This window comes from Ailuropoda melanoleuca, chromosome 17 (assembly GCF_002007445.2).
Source record: "Ailuropoda melanoleuca isolate Jingjing chromosome 17, ASM200744v2, whole genome shotgun sequence".
Taxonomy (NCBI): Eukaryota; Metazoa; Chordata; class Mammalia; order Carnivora; family Ursidae; genus Ailuropoda; species Ailuropoda melanoleuca.
The window spans coordinates 27,797,680-27,815,985 of record NC_048234.1 but is presented as its reverse complement, the minus strand read 5'-3'; the positions used below and the strand labels follow the sequence as shown (position 1 = coordinate 27,815,985).

The window sequence follows — 18,306 nt, the reverse complement described above, 5'->3', positions numbered from 1 at the left end:
GATGATCTATACATCAGCTAGATGTATTTTTCATTCTTGAAGACCAAAGCAAGTAACTCTATACATCAGACCTCATCTTTTTCTCAAGGGTAACTTTAACAGGACATCACAGAATGGGATCAGTTCTTGGAAACCTGACGCTTAGAAATGCCACATTAAAAGCCTTTCTAGACTGCTCGAATTGTAGATTCACCTCTGTGAGGACATAATATCAAAATTAATAATGTTATTTGTGTTTTCTACTAAATCTTACAAAAGCCGGTAGCAAAAATGAGGTTCAGCATCAATATATTTTATTTCCAGGTTTTCATGACAATGATGACCACACGGATGAAGATGAAGATATGGATATTGACCACTTCTTTGCACTGGTATCTGGGGGGCGGGGGGAGGCTGTAATTAACCTCACTTCAGAGAAGAGATGTAGAGATGGTTCAGTATTTTACCAGGGTCACACAAGGGACAAAGCCAATGCCTGAATTCAATTCTGAGGCTCCATAGCTTTGGGATTTAACCCTTTGTTTGCTCCGTACATAACTGGCATCGCAACATGCATGAGAAATACACCCGGACACAGTTGTAGGGCAGGCTTCAATTCCTCCCAAGCTTCCCTTATCACACCTGTTTCCGCATCTTTCGAACAGAGTGATCTCTTCTGGTGAGGTGATAGCTTCTACTGTTTCCAGTTCGCGAAATTTCTAATATGACCTCATACTGCAAGAAATTATCCTAAAAGTAAGTTCCCCAAACAAACTTGCTGACCATGTCATCTATATTAGAGTACAGTATGGTGTGAAAATGTGGACTTCCATGCAGAGTAGAGTGACTCCATTCTCTAGCAAAAGAGAAAAGAACAAGCCATGAATACTGCGTGAGAAACGCTGCTGTTGCACACTGTATAGCCTTGACCACCATATCCAAGATTACAACTATCTGGATAAATAATAGCATTTATGTTTTTATCAGTGTGCATTTTGCTTTTTATATCATGTACAAGGCAACCTATTACTTATCTTGGGAGAGTATCTAAAACTTGAGCTCATAGTAAATGATTTTGCGAGAACCCACCTCTACCCAAAGGGAAATCAAGTGATCTCTGTCATCAATTTGAAAAGTCAAATACAGGAATATAGATACTAATAACACAGTAGATCTGATGAAACAGTGTGCTTGCAAGTTTTATCCACTGAAGTATGTGATTTAGAGCCCGCTGTTCTCTTCTAAGAAAGTATTCCATTTCATATCATTAGCGAGGTAGCAAGCACGTGGAACTTTATGTTTTATTAATTTTCATTATTACTCTTATTTGAATTCAAAATACAAATTCTATAAGATATGTTGGTTGAGGGAATAAATGCTTTATACAGCAATACATTATGCTGAATACTCTTTGTTTTGCACACATTTTATCCAAATCATTTTTAACTGTGCTGTGCGCAACTGATTGTGTTCTGTACTTGGCATTTTACATTCTAGTCATTTTTGTCATCTGCCATAATTTTGTATTTGTTGATTACCTCAAGATCTTGGCGGTATTGTGTATTTCTGAAATATATTCGGATATCTCATCGAATCAAGACGAAAATAAAACCCACTTGATGTGTTAATCACACCCACACACACCCAGCTTATAGTATTCAGCGGTGTACAGACTTTTAAAAAATGTCCTCACAAATGCTAACATTAATATTTAGCATCAGATAGCTGGAAGAAAAAATGCCAAGTACAGCATGATCACATTTATGTAATAAATAACCAGCAGATCCATCAAACGTAAATCAAGATCAAAATAATAAATAAATATATATATAGGTGTGTGGAAGAGGAGCGAGTCTATTTGCATGAAGAAAAATAATGCACATCAAAACAAATGCTTCCGTTGGCAAAGAATATTCAGGAACACAAATGCATAGATCCCAGGAAAAAATAAACCCAATTGCCAATAAATACGGTACAAAGAAGAAAGGAAGAAATGGATTTCAATATCAGTATTATCTGTGTAGGTTGAAAGTGCAAGCAACGCGGGGGTCCATCCCCAAGATAGCAGGTGGTTAAAATGGAGTATTATGCAACCATTAGAAGCAACAAATTAGAAATACACCTGGCAGTCATACTTGGGTCTTCAAAATATAGGGTTTCTTTCTTTTTTTTTTTAAGATTTTATTTATTTATTTGACAGAGAGACAGCAAGAGAGGGAACACAAGGAGGGGGAGTGGGAGAGGGGGAAGCAGACTTCCCGCTGAGCAGGGAGCCCGATGTGGGGCTCAATCCCAGGACCCTGGGATCATGACCTGAGCTGAAGGCAGACTCTTAATGACTGACCCACCCAGGCACCCCAAAATATAGGGTTTCATGAAAAAGTTAGAAATTGATTGAGATGTAAATAACAAGGGGATTTTCATAAATTAAAGTTCATAGTGATATAAGAATACATGGTAATACGTGGCAATATGAAGCTGGTTTTATAAGAATGCATAAAACAAACAAAAACAACACTTTAAAAAGATTAAGAATAAATGTCAACGAGTTGGGGAAGGTCCTAGGAATAAGCTGTGGGGATACAAAGTAATAAACCAACTAGAAAACACAGGCAGGCATTGCATGAACAATGTTAATGTGCAGAACGAAGGACTATGTTAACTCAAGTCTCTGCTTCTGAGATGAAAACAAGAGTTTTCTGAATGACTTGAGAAAAGGGCAGAACATCAGATTGTTTATACAGAGATCAACTCTCTGAAATGGCCAATATTGAAAGAGGACTCTAAACTGTGAACAATGGTTAACAAAATATCGCAACTAATTTTTATCTGCCTTTCATATTGACAAGTACTCCTACCTGCCAGCTCCAAAGAGGTCATTCGTGGTGCTTGCAGTTTCATCATCCTTTCAGGTAGCCTTTGGATGGTGGCACGTTTGTTGAGGCGTGCATTAATCAGAGCCTCAGGAATGGCTCAGCTAGGATCCTGAGGAGTCAAACCTGAGCGTGATCATTCATTTCCAGCTACATTTCACATCACACATGCATCTCATGCAAGAAGAGCAATAACACCAGACAACCTGAATAAACCTAATTAGCTTAGGAATATAAGGAATAGAAGTATATCATTTTAAACCTGCAACCAATTTTGCTTGTCAATGGTAGCACTCAATCTTAAGAGTGTAGAATAGAAAAGTTGCCAAACTTAATTTTCTCCTGGAAGTTTCTTTCAATCAATTAAATAAAAAAAAGTACTTATGTCCGGAAGCACACTTTAAAAAATTAGAGGTTAGTTTATTATAGAGAAATTGCTAGACAGTGAATTATAAGAGGCTTCTGAATCTATTGGAAGGATTTTACTGTTACTGCCACGCAGAAAGAGATGGGCCCAAGTATACCAGGGGATAGGAGAGAAATTTATGGACTTTAGAAATTCTTTTGCCTACTGTACCTGATCTGGAATTCTGGCTGGTACCTAGAAACAGATTGTTTTATGCTGCTTCTTTTATTTATTATTTTTCTGTCCGTTCTTTTCTTCATTTGCTGAATTATCTACCTTTTTATGTTCTTTTTTCCCCTGATGCCCTCATCTCAGCAAATTGGACCCTGAGAACTAGGATTCTTTCTAACACACATTTTAAAAGAAATTTTACTCTACTGTGGACCACCAGATTGGGCCAGAAAGATTTCACTGGTTCATAAAAAAGTTCCACTTCAGCCACCTGGAGAACTTTCTACATGTGTTATGATCTCAAAATGTATTTCTATGTAGTCAGGGAACTCAAGTAGGGTATGAGGGTAATTTGAAAGCTTCCTATAGAATAATCTTTGTAACTATTCGCATCACCTTCTGAAAAAGGCTGATACTTTTAAGCCTGAGACCTCATGGTTTCAAATGTAAAATGGGAGAAACTAAATCACTGATTCATTTCTCCAAGGAACCCATCTCTATGTTGGTCATCATTTATCAGTCAATTACAGATTCATAATTCAAGTATGTGTCTTAGCCACCCAACGGGGGGAATTTCTGACACTTCAAAGAATTCAGAGCTCTTAGGCTCCCTACATGAGAACTAAGTAATACTGCCCTGTTATCTCACTGACCAAACCTCACATTCACTGATAGTTGGAGTAAGGCTCGTTATGGCAAAATTATAGTAGAAGAATATATATAATTTTCTGGGTACTTACTGCATCTCACCATTATCATTTACTTCTCACCAAAACCCTGTCCTGGTATGAATTTAAATCCTTACATTATCAAGTATAGCTAGATGATCATGTAGTACAATAAACCGATTCGGAACCTGATAAAGCTCCTGGGATGCGTTTATAATTCATAGCGGAAGGCAATGGAAACATGGTACGAATCAGCAGGAGAGCTTCACTGGAGGTCTAGAGTAAGTGATCATTCTGTCTATTCTAAGAAACTCCATCACGGTGGTCATTATCTCTTGCCTAGAGCAAAGGACACAAACAACATTGGCCACCACACATGTGATAACACCTCTGGGGTCACAGCTGCCATTCTTGGAAGTCAGTGCTGCAAAGACTTACTGGCTCAGAAACTTCTTGATGACGTGATCCTCAAGTAAGCAAAGGCAGTGGAGGATTTCTCTTCTGCTTTAGTAAAAGTTCATAAAGCATTAGAGACCACTTTCTAATAAAGCTTCCAACTCTCACCATAATTGCAAATGAAAGACTCTGGCCTTCTGCCAGAAAAGAAAACGTATGCATGTTTGGTCGGCCTGCAAAATGCTCTGCATCCTTGAGATAGTACTCGCATCAGCATTTCCAGTCCCTTCACTACCGAGACAGGCCCCAGGCCCAGTTTGGTGAGAAAGACATCGTCCTATTTCTTTCTCATTTCCATGAATGTAAAGTCAGGATCGTTTCCTTGCTGCAGAAGGTTCCCTATGATGGGGAAGACCCATGAACCAGCAGGAGACACTAGCTTTCTCCCCTTGCTCTCTACTACTCTTACAAAAACAAAACCATCACCAAACTTATGTGACAAGCAGCCACCTCTCCAGGAGTGATGGCCATGTCCCTTGGATATCTTTTTCAGGAATAAAGCACTAAAAACATTAAAAGGTGAACCTTATTTTTGCCATCCTAAGTATAGACTGAGTAGTCTTTGTCTCTTTAAACATTTAGAAGAAGAGTACAGAGTCCTTGTAGTTAGTTGAAAGTTATTTTTAACTGATGAACTAAGGGAACAAAATCAAATTCTTGTAAAATGCACTGTACCTTTATCCCAGTTCTAACGACGAGCCCAACCCCTTCCACATCAGCCAGTGACGTGATGGACAGAAGACGAGGACACACAGCTCAGAGTAGAAGGCAGTCTGGTGGTTGGGAAAGGGATCGAGGCTATAGAATAAGCTGAGTCATTAGCTAGAGGACCTTCATCTTGTCACTTAACCTCAGTGCATCTCGGTTTTCTCATCTAAGTACCCCACATCGCAGAGTTAGCTGTACTTTCTTTGAACAAATACTTACCGAACCGCCCCCATCATGTCAGGCACGAAAAATATAAAAAAAAATTCATTAGAACAAGGAAACGAGATCAACAAAAAATAAGATTATAAAGTGGAAAGTGCTAGAGAGAATTTCGTATAGAGCAATGTGTCATTGTTTAAGAATCAAATTAAATTATTATTAATTGGTGAATTATAAGGCATTTAGTGGATGCTATCTAATTGGTTGCTGGTCTAGCTTGTCTTTTGACTCCCCAGCCTGCTTGTAAAGCTATCTGGAGCTATCTTTCTGCTCCATAACCTGTCACATAGACACGAGTGATTGATCAAGATTGGGCTACTGACCAAAGATGAACTTCCCTTAAGAATAGGGAACTGGAACTGTGAAAGCTCAACTTCTCTTTGGGCAGCTAGATCTAGAAACTCTAGGTTCCAAAGATATGATTTGGGGACCTTTCACCCACTGGGAGGCCCCGAGAAACTGTGAAAGCAGGTCTCAAAAACGAATGGCCTCATGACCTTATGTCCACTGCCTCCAATACCCTCAGGAGACCTTTTCCTTGGATTGAATTTATTCCTGCTTAAACTAGCTAGCAGTGGTTTCTGTTACTTGCAACCCAGAGGGTCCTAACAAAGGTCCTAACAAAGGAAAAGTTTCATACATGCAGAATATTTCTTATTACTTATTGCATTTTATGGTAATTATAGAGAGAGTACAAAAAATCTTCTCCCTGGAAAGGATGCAGCTAAAATGTTGACACTTCTCAAATTACTGAGACAAAGAACATCAGTGGGCAGTATACTCATTGGCCAGTGTAAGTACCCATTTCTTTTCGATTTTTGAGTAGGTCAACACTTGATTTCTTCTAGACTTTAAAAAAAAGGGAGGCCTTATGGGATGCCTGGGTGGCTCAGTAGGTTAAACATCTGCCATGGACTCAGGTCATGATCCCGGTGTCCTTGGAGTTCCTTGCCCAGCAGGTGGTCTGCTTTTCAGTCTGCCTGCTGCTTCCCCTGCTTGTGCTCTCTCTCTGACAAAGGAAAGAAAGAAAGAAAGAAAGAAAAAGAAAGAAAGAGAAAGAAAGAAAGAAAGAAAGAAAGAAAGAAAGAAAGAAAGAAAGGAAAGGAAAGGAAAGGAAAGGAAAAGAAAAGAAAAGAAAAGAAAAGAAAAGAAAAGAAAAGAAAAGAAAAGAAAAAGAAAAGAAAAGAAAGAAAGTGCCCTAATAAACTAAGAAACATTCTTGCAAACAGCAAGGAATTTGTCTTCCAGTTTAGAGGAGAGTGATAAGGTGGTAAAAACCAGTACATTTATGTTCTATTAAACAAAGATGCAGCAAGCATCAAAGAGATGTTTATCTCAAAGCTCCCACTCTAAATATGCAAACATTCTTTGTCACCTACCTTACCTGATTATTTCATCTTTCCAAGTTCACAGGTAAAATGTGGCTAACTATTCCAGCTCGCTTGGCCCTGTTTCCTAAGGAATGAACTGGATGGAATTAAAAGTAAGAGATCAGCTTTGTTTTTATTGGTTGTGGAGGTGGGAGTAAAGCACCTGAATGTGCATTTAAACTGAAAAGGAAACACTGAGTCCCTAATCAATGCAACAGCTACAGTTTGCAACACTTCCTTCTCTCTGTTCAGAAAGAAAACAGTGAGATCTTCATTGCATTTCTGCTTTGCAACGGGCTGATTCTGCAAAACCTCTCCTGTTCGTACAACCATTTATTGTCCTCTTCCCCTGTGACAGGTCCAGAACTAAGCACTAAGTCTGCACCGTCTTTTCCAGTTCATACCTCTGTGAGATAATGCATCATCCTGCTACAGAGAGGTTTGGAGAGAGAGTCATTTTTCCCGTGTATTTCCCACAGTTTTTGAGTTTAATAATGAATCACCAATTACCTCTAGCAATTGCTTGTTTACAAAATTCAATTTCTCTTGGGCATTCACCAAACCACCAATTTTTACATTGCCAATTATCAGCCACATTTCCAAAGGAGACTACTAAATGTTGAGAAGTGGGTGTGGCTGGAAGAACGTTGGACTCTGAGAAGGATGACTGTTTCCTGCCTCCCTCTTTCCCTATGTAGCTGTGAATCTTATGCTAGATTATGATCATCTCTCTTGGCCTCAGTTTTCTCATCTGTAAAATGGTCCCTCAGACTAGAAGACTTCGAAATCCAGCTCCAGCCTCCAGCAATCAAACCTAGAAGGGAAGAGGGGGCAGAAACTCAGGTGAGACGCACACGGTTAACTGCCCAGCACTGTTATTTTGCCAGAGTTTCCAGAGCAGTTCACAGTTTATCGAAAAATGTACCTGTTGTGTGATCACCCTGAATTCCTTTTCAGCCTGGGCCCTTCTAATTTCTTTTATTAAGTCTTCTTTGGAGGTTTACCAGATGCATTGCCAACTTTCCCTGCAACTTTCTTGGAAAGCTCTGAAGGCACATTCTGTTCCTGTTGTTTTGGGGTGAACTGAGGCTGAGGACGGGGCTGTGAAGCATCCTACAGGTGGGCTGCTACACCACCAGAAGTTCAAGGTGAACTCTAACCTCCTTAGAGAAGAGCCAGGTGAGATGAGCATGTGTGGGTTGAAGTTTCTGTACTGATTTTCAAGCCTAGGCCTGCACGCTAGACCTCCCTTGGGAACTGTTAAACCATAGCAATGTCCACATCACACACGTCTGGGAGAATGCATTTTAAAAAGCTTCTCAATGTGACAAAAGGGCATTCTAGGTTGAGGACCTCTTGTAGGGGGAAACAACCTGCTAAGGAGACCAACAAATCCATTCAGCCAAATTACAATGAAGTTCAGAAGGCTCGCCTGTGCCCAGAAATCTTGCCCATCAGTGTGCGTAATCTGGCAGAGGAATCAAAAGACAAAGAAGGGTTTGGGGAAAGCTCTGTGTATCCTAGGAAACAGGAACAGTCTGTTCACAGCAGCAACAGCAGGCCTGGGGAAAGGCTGGGGGAAAACGTTCCAGGAAGAGAGAGTGAGGGGTGGACCTTGGATCCGTGCAGAGAGAGGTCCAGAGCTGGTTTAGGGCATTTGACAGCTGGAGGGAGGGATGGGAGGCCTCTGTAGCCAGACTTGGGCCTGGGCAGCTGGGAGAATTCAGCGTGAGTGATGTGAGAGACATCACATCTGGAACAATGGGCTCTGATGAAGAGGGTAGGATGGAAATTAGCCTTGGAACAAAGCAGGGCAGGACAGGGAAGATGGAAAGACTAATCATTTCTAAATTGCTGGTGACAAGCAGGGTCGGTTGAAAGACCTGTAGCAGAGAGGCAAGGGGCAAGGGGGGAAAAAAGGACAGGGTACAGTGGTATTGCTTTGCTGTGAGTTTCCGGAAACCAGGAAAATGCGTGAGCACAGGGGTGGGAGGATGAACGAAATAAAGATCCAGAAAATTTAGGTTCTCTCTCTCAGGTGGGTTGGGTGGGCCCTGGGGAGTCCTCAGCCAGACAAACCTGTATTCCCATGGCTAGAACACTTACGAGTATGATATTCAGAACTTTGGCTCGAGAAAATATTCCTGGGTCTAGGCACTTTTCCCCAACCTGGATAAACACCAGTTTTTCTACCTAACGGCTCCTTTTTCTACTTGTGACCAGGCAAACAACCTGTGGTTTGGGGACATCTTTCTGCCACGATGTCTGTGACTTAATCCATAATAGAGATTTTTTTTTCCTTAAAGCTTTGCAAATATTAAGAGGTTTCAAGGTCACTTTTTTTCAAGGTCAGCTTTTAATAATAATGTCCAAGAATGATCACCGGTAGCCACTACTTTCTCACATAGGGTAGACAGCAAGCCTCCAAATGGTATGGAAACCTGACATATTCCCTCAAGAGTAACCTTCAGGCTCTGAGCTACATATTCATATTCACAAAATATCATAGATTTCCAAATATCTAAAGTCTAGAAGTCATATGGCCAAAAAATCTGACGGACCTCCAACCGTAGGGATTTTCTGACCCACTGGCAAAAGTTGCGTTAATTAGCATTTAATCCCATCATACTTCGCTACTGAAAAAACAAAGCAAAATATTTTTACTCCTAATGTTTCCCCATGAAGCATCACCTTCTCTAATATAATTAAGCCCACATTGGATTCGTGTATAGACATTCTGTATCCATATCAAATTCCTTGTGCAAGTACCCATATTATAGACAATTGAAAGTAATTGCTTGACAACCTGTTAATTAAAAGGTTTGTTAGGAGAGGATAATGAGAATTACCTTAGAGTCCCATTGGTTAAGAGGAAAATCTTAAAATAATTGTGGCAGTTAATACGTGTTGTGAGCTTACAAGAAATAGGCATTTTAAAGTGCTTTATATATTATTCCAGTTATTTCTTATAGCGAAGATCGGACAGAACTGTTTTTTTTTTCTCTATTTTGACAGATGATAAATTCGGAGGCACAGATAAGCTACAAAATTTGCTTAAGCGAACAGCAGGTAGGTGGTGGAAAAAGAGATTTGAACCCAATTAGTAGAGCTCTAGTGTCACTGCCCCGGCCTCTGGTGATAGCGCCTCCTACTGGCTGAAGCCTGAGGCTTCTACCACTAACGGCAGCCGATGGCCGACAGCCATCTTTAGGGATGTGACTTCTTAATGCGAGAGATGATCACTTAGGATCACGAGGGCTACTCCTCCAAATTAGCTCCTGGGATGGGGGCTCCATCCTCGCACTAGGCAGCCCGGGATTGTGCATTAGTTTCCTGGAGATGCTGTTGCAAATTACCACGAGCTTGATGGTTTATAACAGCAGAAAGTTACCAATGCAGAGCCTGGAGACCAGGAGTCTGTGAGCAGACCCAGCTCCTTCCAAAGGTTGTAAGAGGGAACCCTACTTTGCCTCTTCCAGCTTCTGGTGGCTCCGGGTCCTTCTCTGCTCTTGGCTGCATCACCTTTGTCTCTGTCTTTACTTCTCTTTCCTCGGTTTCTCCTCCGTGTGGCTCTTAAAGGACAAGTGTCATTGGATTCAGGGCTCAGATCTCAACTTGAGATCCTTAACGTAATTACATTTACAAAGATCATTTTCCCAAATGAGGCCCTTGGTTTCAGGAAATTCCCTCGCTCTCGGCTTCCCTCTCTTCCAGGGGGCTGCAGTTAGCGATTGGCTGAGGTAGAGAAGCAGAGACCCTGTGCTTTGACCCCCTTCAGGACAACTGCAAAGGCTCATTCCTGCCCCAGTCACTCCCCGGAGGATCCAGAGATGTTGGTCACAGCTGTACTCATATTGTTCCCTTTCTGCCCAAATCTGCTTTCCTCGCTTCCTTGCAAATGTATCTTCTGGAAGCCCTCCTCAACAAGACTTCTATGTCGAGATTGCTGTTCAGAACCTGTTTCCTGGGAACCCAACTGAAAACAACTATACTGGAATTTGTGACCAGCTGCATGAAATCTTCTGGCCAGTCCCGGCCTTGTAGGGAATTCAGCAATTTTATAAATGGATTGTTCCCTGGAGTCAGCTCTGCTACAGAGGTCTGGACTCATACGATAGCAGGAGGATGATGCATCTTGCGTTCGAAGTTTAAAATAGGAAGACGTTTTCTAGAGAAAGTTCTATTAAAAAGGCTTGCCACTTCCTCCTTAAAAAACTAGAACCTTTGTTTGATGCTTCTTTTTTTGTCTTATCAAAATTATAACCCTAAAAGCCACAATTCTACAAACACAAAGGTCTGTATCAATACAGAAGACTTACATTACTTTTTAACGTCACCCCTCTATCTGATTACACCCTCGTGTGCCGGAGCCCACCCCACCACCACACACATCGATACCCTCCTACGTAGACACACAACCCTGTTCTTTTTTTTTTTTTAAGATTTTATTTATTTATTTGACAGAGAGACAGCCAGCGAGAGAGGGAACACAAGCAGAGGGAGTGGGAGAGGAAGAAGCAGGCTCCCAGCGGAGGAGCCCGATGCCGGGCTCGATCCCAGGACTCCAGGATCACGCCCTGAGCCGAAGGCAGACACTTAACGACTGAGCCACCCAGGTGCCCCACAGACCCGTTCTTGACAGTGAGTAGGAGGTATCCAAGAAGTCTCAAATACAGGCCACCTACATTGGCCCCTTCTCAGAGAAGTAGCTTAAATCTCTTTGCCAGCTATGCATATAATATAGAATAAAACCGATTTGCTGCCCATTTTGATAAATGAAATGGAGTGTGGTGGGAGAGCTGAAGGTAAGCGTCTGTGGATGAAGAATAGTAGATGTTGTCTGCCTGTGTTTCTCAGCTCCTGCCAAGATCCAGCCATTTCCTTACTGGTAAGAATCAGCACAGGGAGTGATGAAAGATTAGCTTCATGATAACCACTTGGGGGCTACCAGATATGGGAAAAGGAAGCATATTTATGCTTTTATTTTAATGCCCAGTCTGGACTCCTTGGAATGACGCCTTCTTGGAGGGATATGCATAGAATATTAGCAGTGCAGACACCTTCTGAAGGGTATCTTAAGCTGACCAAGTCTAAGATCAGAAACTAAGGAGTCCACAAATCATTCTATTAGCCTACAATGTCGGTTAGGATCTGACATGCCCTAATTGAGCAAATATTTGCAGTTTACTGGTAGATTACTGGACCCCTATCAGGGACCCCTGAGGTCAGTTGATGGTTGTGGCTCGCAAAGGCAGTTGTCATTGATGTCCGTTGTTAGACAACTGGGTGTCATCAGCGAAAAGGACCATGTAGTCTTAGGAGAGCCTCACTTTGTTCATTAAAACCCCATAACTATTCAATAATAAATCACAGAAAAATGGAAGTGGGCTTGTAGATCACATATCACAAGTATTTGTGCATAAAGTTTGGCAAAGCAGCTAAAGTAGCTAATAGCACATTTCCCCCTTCTAGGAGTGGAGTACGGTTGTACACTACAGTATTACACTTCTAGCCTTGGGCCCAGACAGATAATTTCTTTGGATTTGTCATAAAGAGATAATCAGCCAAGGGCTTAAAATGTGTGCACGAAGAGGCTAATCATAACATTATGACAGTGAAAATTGTGAAATCACCTAAATTTTGTTCGGTGTAACATTTTATATAAGGAGTACTTTGCATCCCTAGAAAGTATAGTGGGAACTCAGTATTTATAACCATGGAAGATGTCCATGCCATATTGCTCAGTGCAAAACAAGATACCACACCACATGCATAGGAAGAAATCATCTCTAAAATTATACATACAAAACCAAGCACACACACGTATTCATAAGATGTCTGGAAGCATAGTCTTATCTGATCATACAGGAATTGCAGAAAATACTTACTTCTTCATACTTTCCTGTACTGATTAAACTTGTTTACAGTGAGCACGTGTCATTTCATTAAGTTAAACATGTCTAAATCTCTTTAATTTTTAAATCATGCTTTTATGATTCATGCTTTCTTATCATATGTCCCTGTCTATCCTTACTATACTTATTTACATGTTTTTACCTATTATACTATTATTTGTGTTGTTCTGATTGTTAATGATACAACACTTAATGTTACTTGGAGATACCATGTGAGTGGGTTGCAAACCATTCTGAAAACAGACTGACACACATAGCATGGGCTCTGACCCGACCGGCCCCGGTAGCAGGGAAGAGAGTGTGTCCCCCATACTCCAAGGCATACCGACTAGTGGGGAGCATGCAGATGTGATCAAGGAGCCTGTCCACTCGTGGTCAGGTGGTAGACAGGCTGGCATCAAAAAGAAATACAAAATTTCTAATGTCAAAGCACGTAGGAGAGGAAACAGAGCACGGTCACCTGAGTAATCCATCTGTCCTTTCTGAACTTATATTCCTTTCCTCATTTGCAGTTCGTTGTGGTGACTAGAAAAGTGTGTGTCAGGGGGCCTGGGTGGCTCAGCCAGTTAAGCAGCTGCCTTCTACTCAGGTCATGATCTGGGGGTCCTGGGATCAAGTCCTGCCTCGGGCTCAGGGAGCCTGCTTCTCCCTCTGTCCCTGCTCCTACTCGTGCTCTCTCTCTCTCTCTANTCTCTCTCTCTCTCTCTAAGGTTTAGCCCTCTGTTTGCTTCCTCCCTGCATCTAGAGTTTGTCCCACAGAAATCTCATCTAAGCCCACAGTTCAGTTATCACATCTGCCATAAAGCTAAGTTGGCAAGGCTGGCCTGCCTCCCGGCCCGTAATCAGAGATCTCTAACTGTCCCTCAGCCACTCACACTCAAGAGCTTAACCTGTTATCGAGCCAAAACGTGCTTTCGAACTGTAACACTCCCAGAAGCCTCCTCCTTCTCTCCCTATGGCCCCACTCCCTGAGTTACCAAGTCTTGTTCACTCTACAAAATAGTGAATGTCTCTTTTCTCTTTCTCTCCTCTCTTCAACATCAAGCTTTATCATCTTGATAAACACTTCATTGCTCTCCTTGACTCAAGTCTCTTGACTTGCAATATAGATGTATTCATAATATCAACAAACATTTATCAACTCTCCACCGCTCTCTTAGGAGTTAAGGATACAGCAGCGAGCATAAGCAAAGAGTCCCTACCCTATGCAATTTGTAGCCGGTGGGGGATACAGCAAACACACAAGCACGTACATAATCATACGATGTCAGATAGTAATAAATTATATGAAGAAATGCAGAGTAAGAGAATAGGTAGCGATACCACACAGAGGTGCAACTTTTTTTTTTTTAATAACTATTTCTTTTAACGTTTAGGTTCCTATGCAATTAATGGGAATTTATCACCTATAGCTTCCAGATTAAACTGCACTTTTCTCTTGGTGACGTTGAGCCTGTGCCTGAGAAAGAATCATACTTGAAGCATCCACTTGAGTATGTCTTTTATTTTCCCCTTGAAAGCAGCCTGTCACTGTAATCCAGGTAGATAGGAAAGCCTTTTGTGTCTATGATGAAAGGCTTTGCTCTGTCAGGACGGTAGCTTCCTACACTGACCACAAGAGGGGCGCAGCAGTCATTTCCAGGAGCCCGAATGACCACAATTCCATAGTTGGTGCCCAAATAGTTTGTTCTCCATACTCGGTTCCCATGAATTTTTCTATTCTTCATTTTTATCTCCTGCATGTCTTTCCCACAACTAAAGAGAAATCCCTTCTTCGCCCTAAAAAGAAAATTGCATTTTAGTTTCCTCGATTCTATTCCTCTGGCCACTAATTGTTTAATTTCTACGAGATTCTTATTTCTCTGTTTTAAAGATGTGGATATCTAAACTGGCAGCAGTACTTTTGGAAAATGCTTATTGTTAGAAATAACAATTCAAGGGGAAACCAGAAATTATCTTTCAATCAGTACCTGACATGGACAGCAGGTAACATAGTTTTGTCCCTCAGTTTACCTAAAGTATTGAATGCAGATACTTGCCAAATACAAGTTCTTCACTAAAACTGGGCGTTTCAATACTGTACACATAGGCAATTCTAGGGCCAGCTGAATATTCAAAATAATCTGAACTCAAATATTCCGGTTTACAATGAGTACATTTAATCACAGAGTGATCAAAGGATGAGCTGAGTTAGTTTAGGGACTCACTTCAGTCCACTGATTCATCCATGAAACCATGTTGTCTCTCCTGTGATCACACTGTAAAATCGGAACAATTGTTTAGATGCGGATCTAAAATAGTTTTTCACAAGTCTCACAATATTATTCTAAGAATCATTATAAAAACGTGCCTTTAGGTTCTGAATACTAAAAACATCTGACAGTACTAGGTGTTACCTTGGGATTATTCGAGGAGATCTCTCTGTGCAGACAGTAAGGTAATTAATAATAATAAAAACAATAGAAATAAGAGTTATACTACATAAGCATGACTTCTATTTATATGAGGAGAATTCTGTGTCAATCACGCACAGCATTTGGTGAGTATACACAGTTCAAACTGCTAACCGTGCTACTCTGGGGAGAGAGAGACAAAGAACAGGTGACATGCCTTCCTAGGAGGCTCTCAGTATACACTGTGTTTACTTCTAGAATAGTTCAGTTTTGGAAACAACCATGTGTAACTTCTGAATTTATGAACATTTAAGAGGCGAAAATTATAACCATAAAAGGAAACACCACATGGACGTTATTATGGGAAGAAAATGTTACTTCTATGAAAGGCCCTTGAACTTGCTGAAAAGACAAAGACATCCATTATTTTCCCACTGCAAATATAGTCAGTCAGTGACTAACCAGTGAGCTCAAGATCCAGTCCGATGGTGGCTCTGTGTTGAATTACGAGTAACAAAGAATGGACTTGTTTTGCAGGAGTGATTAAAAAATTCTCAGGAGCCCTGTCCTAGTACATCAGCTACATGACGTTGACTATCCACCGCGGTGAATATCCTGGAGACATCTAGGCTTTCTTACTGCTCAGAGTTCAGGCACAGAAGTTTTTCACCCTCCAATGCTTGGTTCTTAAGAATGGCCAAGCCCCCTTAGATTTCTTACTAGTGTCTCCTTAGGTCCACTAATCCTCTGTTAGCTTTGCTTATTAAAATGTAATTATATTAATGTGTTTCTTTGATCTAAATTAAGCTCAATAGTTTCTTCTTTTCTAAAATTAGAACATAAGAAATGTGAACCCTTTATGTATGTCTTGTCTTTTATATGATTTTGGTGTCTTTTATCAAAAGGAACATTTATCCATGCCCCTCACGTTGCCATAAGGAAAACAGTATTCAGTCTCAACTCTCCAACTTAGAGCAGTGTTGAAATAAACACTTCTAATCCCTTTCTCTACCTGAGCATTTCTCCTCTGGATGGAGGAGGAGCTTATCTGATCGGTGAGTTCCATGAGAGCGTGGCCTTCATCACTGCCAGGTTTCTCCATTGGCGGAGAGGATTCGTGTTGATGTTCTTGTCCGTGAATAGCCCTGCACCTTGTCTGTGGATCTTTTTCTCCTGGGTTGTTCTCTTCTCAAGTATAACATGCTTTCCTTCTGCCCCTCTTCAGTGTCCACTTGTACCCTCCTATAGGGGATGTCTGCCATTCTCTGTTTTCTCCACCTTAGACCGGGGAGGTCAAATCCTAGTGACAGGAAGCCCGGCAATGTACTCAAATCCAGTATTATCAGAATAATCCTGGTTCTGGACTTTAATCCACATTCATCTCCTTGGCTTGGCTCTGAGTTGTTCATAACCCATAGGCCTACCTGCACGTGTACTTAGTATCTTTCTTTAAGCTCTAGAAGTGTAATGTGTATCTTCTCTCGGGCATCACAAAGTCCCCTCAAAATTGACCCACTCAAACTTAACTCACAATATTCTCTCTTGAGTAGCAATAAATTATCAAAACACTGGTTCCCTTTTGACATTCCCTTCTTTCTGGCTGTGCAGGCCGGAAGCCAGAAGTCTNCACCACGTCTACCCGAGTCTCAGACACCTCATCTCTCACCTGAACTATGGCCATTGCCTCCTAATGGGGCTGCCCGTATGTTCTCTGGCCTCTGTTCAATGAGCTCTGTATGTTATGGCCAGGGACATCTTTTCCATGCCATGGATGGCATTTTATTTCTTTTTTAATAAAGACAAAACTCCTTGAACGCCTGGGTGGCTTAGTCTGTTAAGCGTCTTACTCCTGATTTTGGCTCAGGTCATGTTCTTGGGGTCGTGAGATCGAACCCTACTTCAGGCTCCCAGCTCAGTGCAGAGTCTGCTTAAGACTCTCTCTCCCTCTCCCTCTGCCCCTCCACTCCCTGCCTCTCATGCACTCTCCCTCTCAATAAAAAAAAAAAAGCGAGAGAGAGAGAAATCACATTAAAAATAAATAAATAAATAAATAAATAAATAAATAAATAAAGACAAAACTCCTGGCATAGGATATAACCAGGGTCAGCAAACTTTTCCCCCCAAGGGGCTAGATAACAAATATTTTACGTTTCCTGGGCTATACTTTCTCTATGACAAGTTTTCAAAAGTTATGGTAAAGAACAAACAAGCATGGACACAATGTAAACTATCCTTCTCTTCGTACTCCTCCTCCTCCCCTCCCTCCCCTTCCCTCTCCCCCTCCCCCTCTCCCTCCACAGAGGCAGCTGTGGTCCAGGGGAGCATACTGAGAAACACACCTGATGGGCTGGCCTTGACTCATAGCCATATTTTTATTAGTTAGTCTCTATTTAGGAAATGAGAAGTAAAGATATCTTGTCTTCCTAACAAAAAGATTTTTTTTTTGCAAGAGTTACCTAACTCATTACTTCTCCTGTCAAAATGCCCGTTTACTCCTCATTTCCCTGGAAATGTTCTTGTCTTCCAGTTGTTCCTGGGAAACCGNACAAACACACAGGTGGGTGCACACACGGGTTTCAATGTTCCCTCCTCTCTATAAGCTTTTATTTCATCACACAACATGACCAAGTCTCTCCTATTAAAAAGAAATGCCTTCCAAGAGCCATATTTTTATTAGTTAGTCTCTATTTAGGAAATGAGAAGTAAAGATATCTTGTCTTCCTAACAAAAAGATTTTTTTTTTGCAAGAGTTACCTAACTCATTACTTCTCCTGTCAAAATGCCCGTTTACTCCTCATTTCCCTGGAAATGTTCTTGTCTTCCAGTTGTTCCTGGGAAACCGTTTTCACCCAGATTCCCATTTATGTCTGGGTTACAAGTTGCATAGCAAAGTACTCCAAAACTCAGTGGTTTAAAACAAGAATGATTTATTATCTCTTTTGGTTACTGTTTGTCAGGAAGTTGGTCGGGGACACAATGCACACAGCCTATCTCTGCTCCATAAATGCCTGGGACATTCAAGGCTGGGGGCTGGAATGATCTGAAGCCCTGTTCATGCCTATGCCTGGAGGTTGGTGATGCCCGTGAGTGGAGACTTAAGCTGGGGCTCTTCCCCAGGACTCTTACATGTGGTCTCCCTATGTGATCT

General features: G+C 41.3%; 1 long non-coding RNA gene across 1 annotated transcript; it reads right to left on the bottom strand.

Moving 5' to 3' along the window:
- Positions 1 to 242: 242 nt before the first annotated feature.
- LOC105234616 lies at positions 243 to 11,314 on the bottom strand. Its single transcript, XR_002141460.2, has 4 exons — positions 6,865 to 11,314; positions 5,229 to 5,326; positions 2,838 to 2,964; positions 243 to 835 (listed from the first exon to the last, which is right to left on the bottom strand). It is a non-coding gene; the product is annotated as an uncharacterized LOC105234616 (long non-coding RNA).
- Positions 11,315 to 18,306: the final 6,992 nt, after the last annotated feature.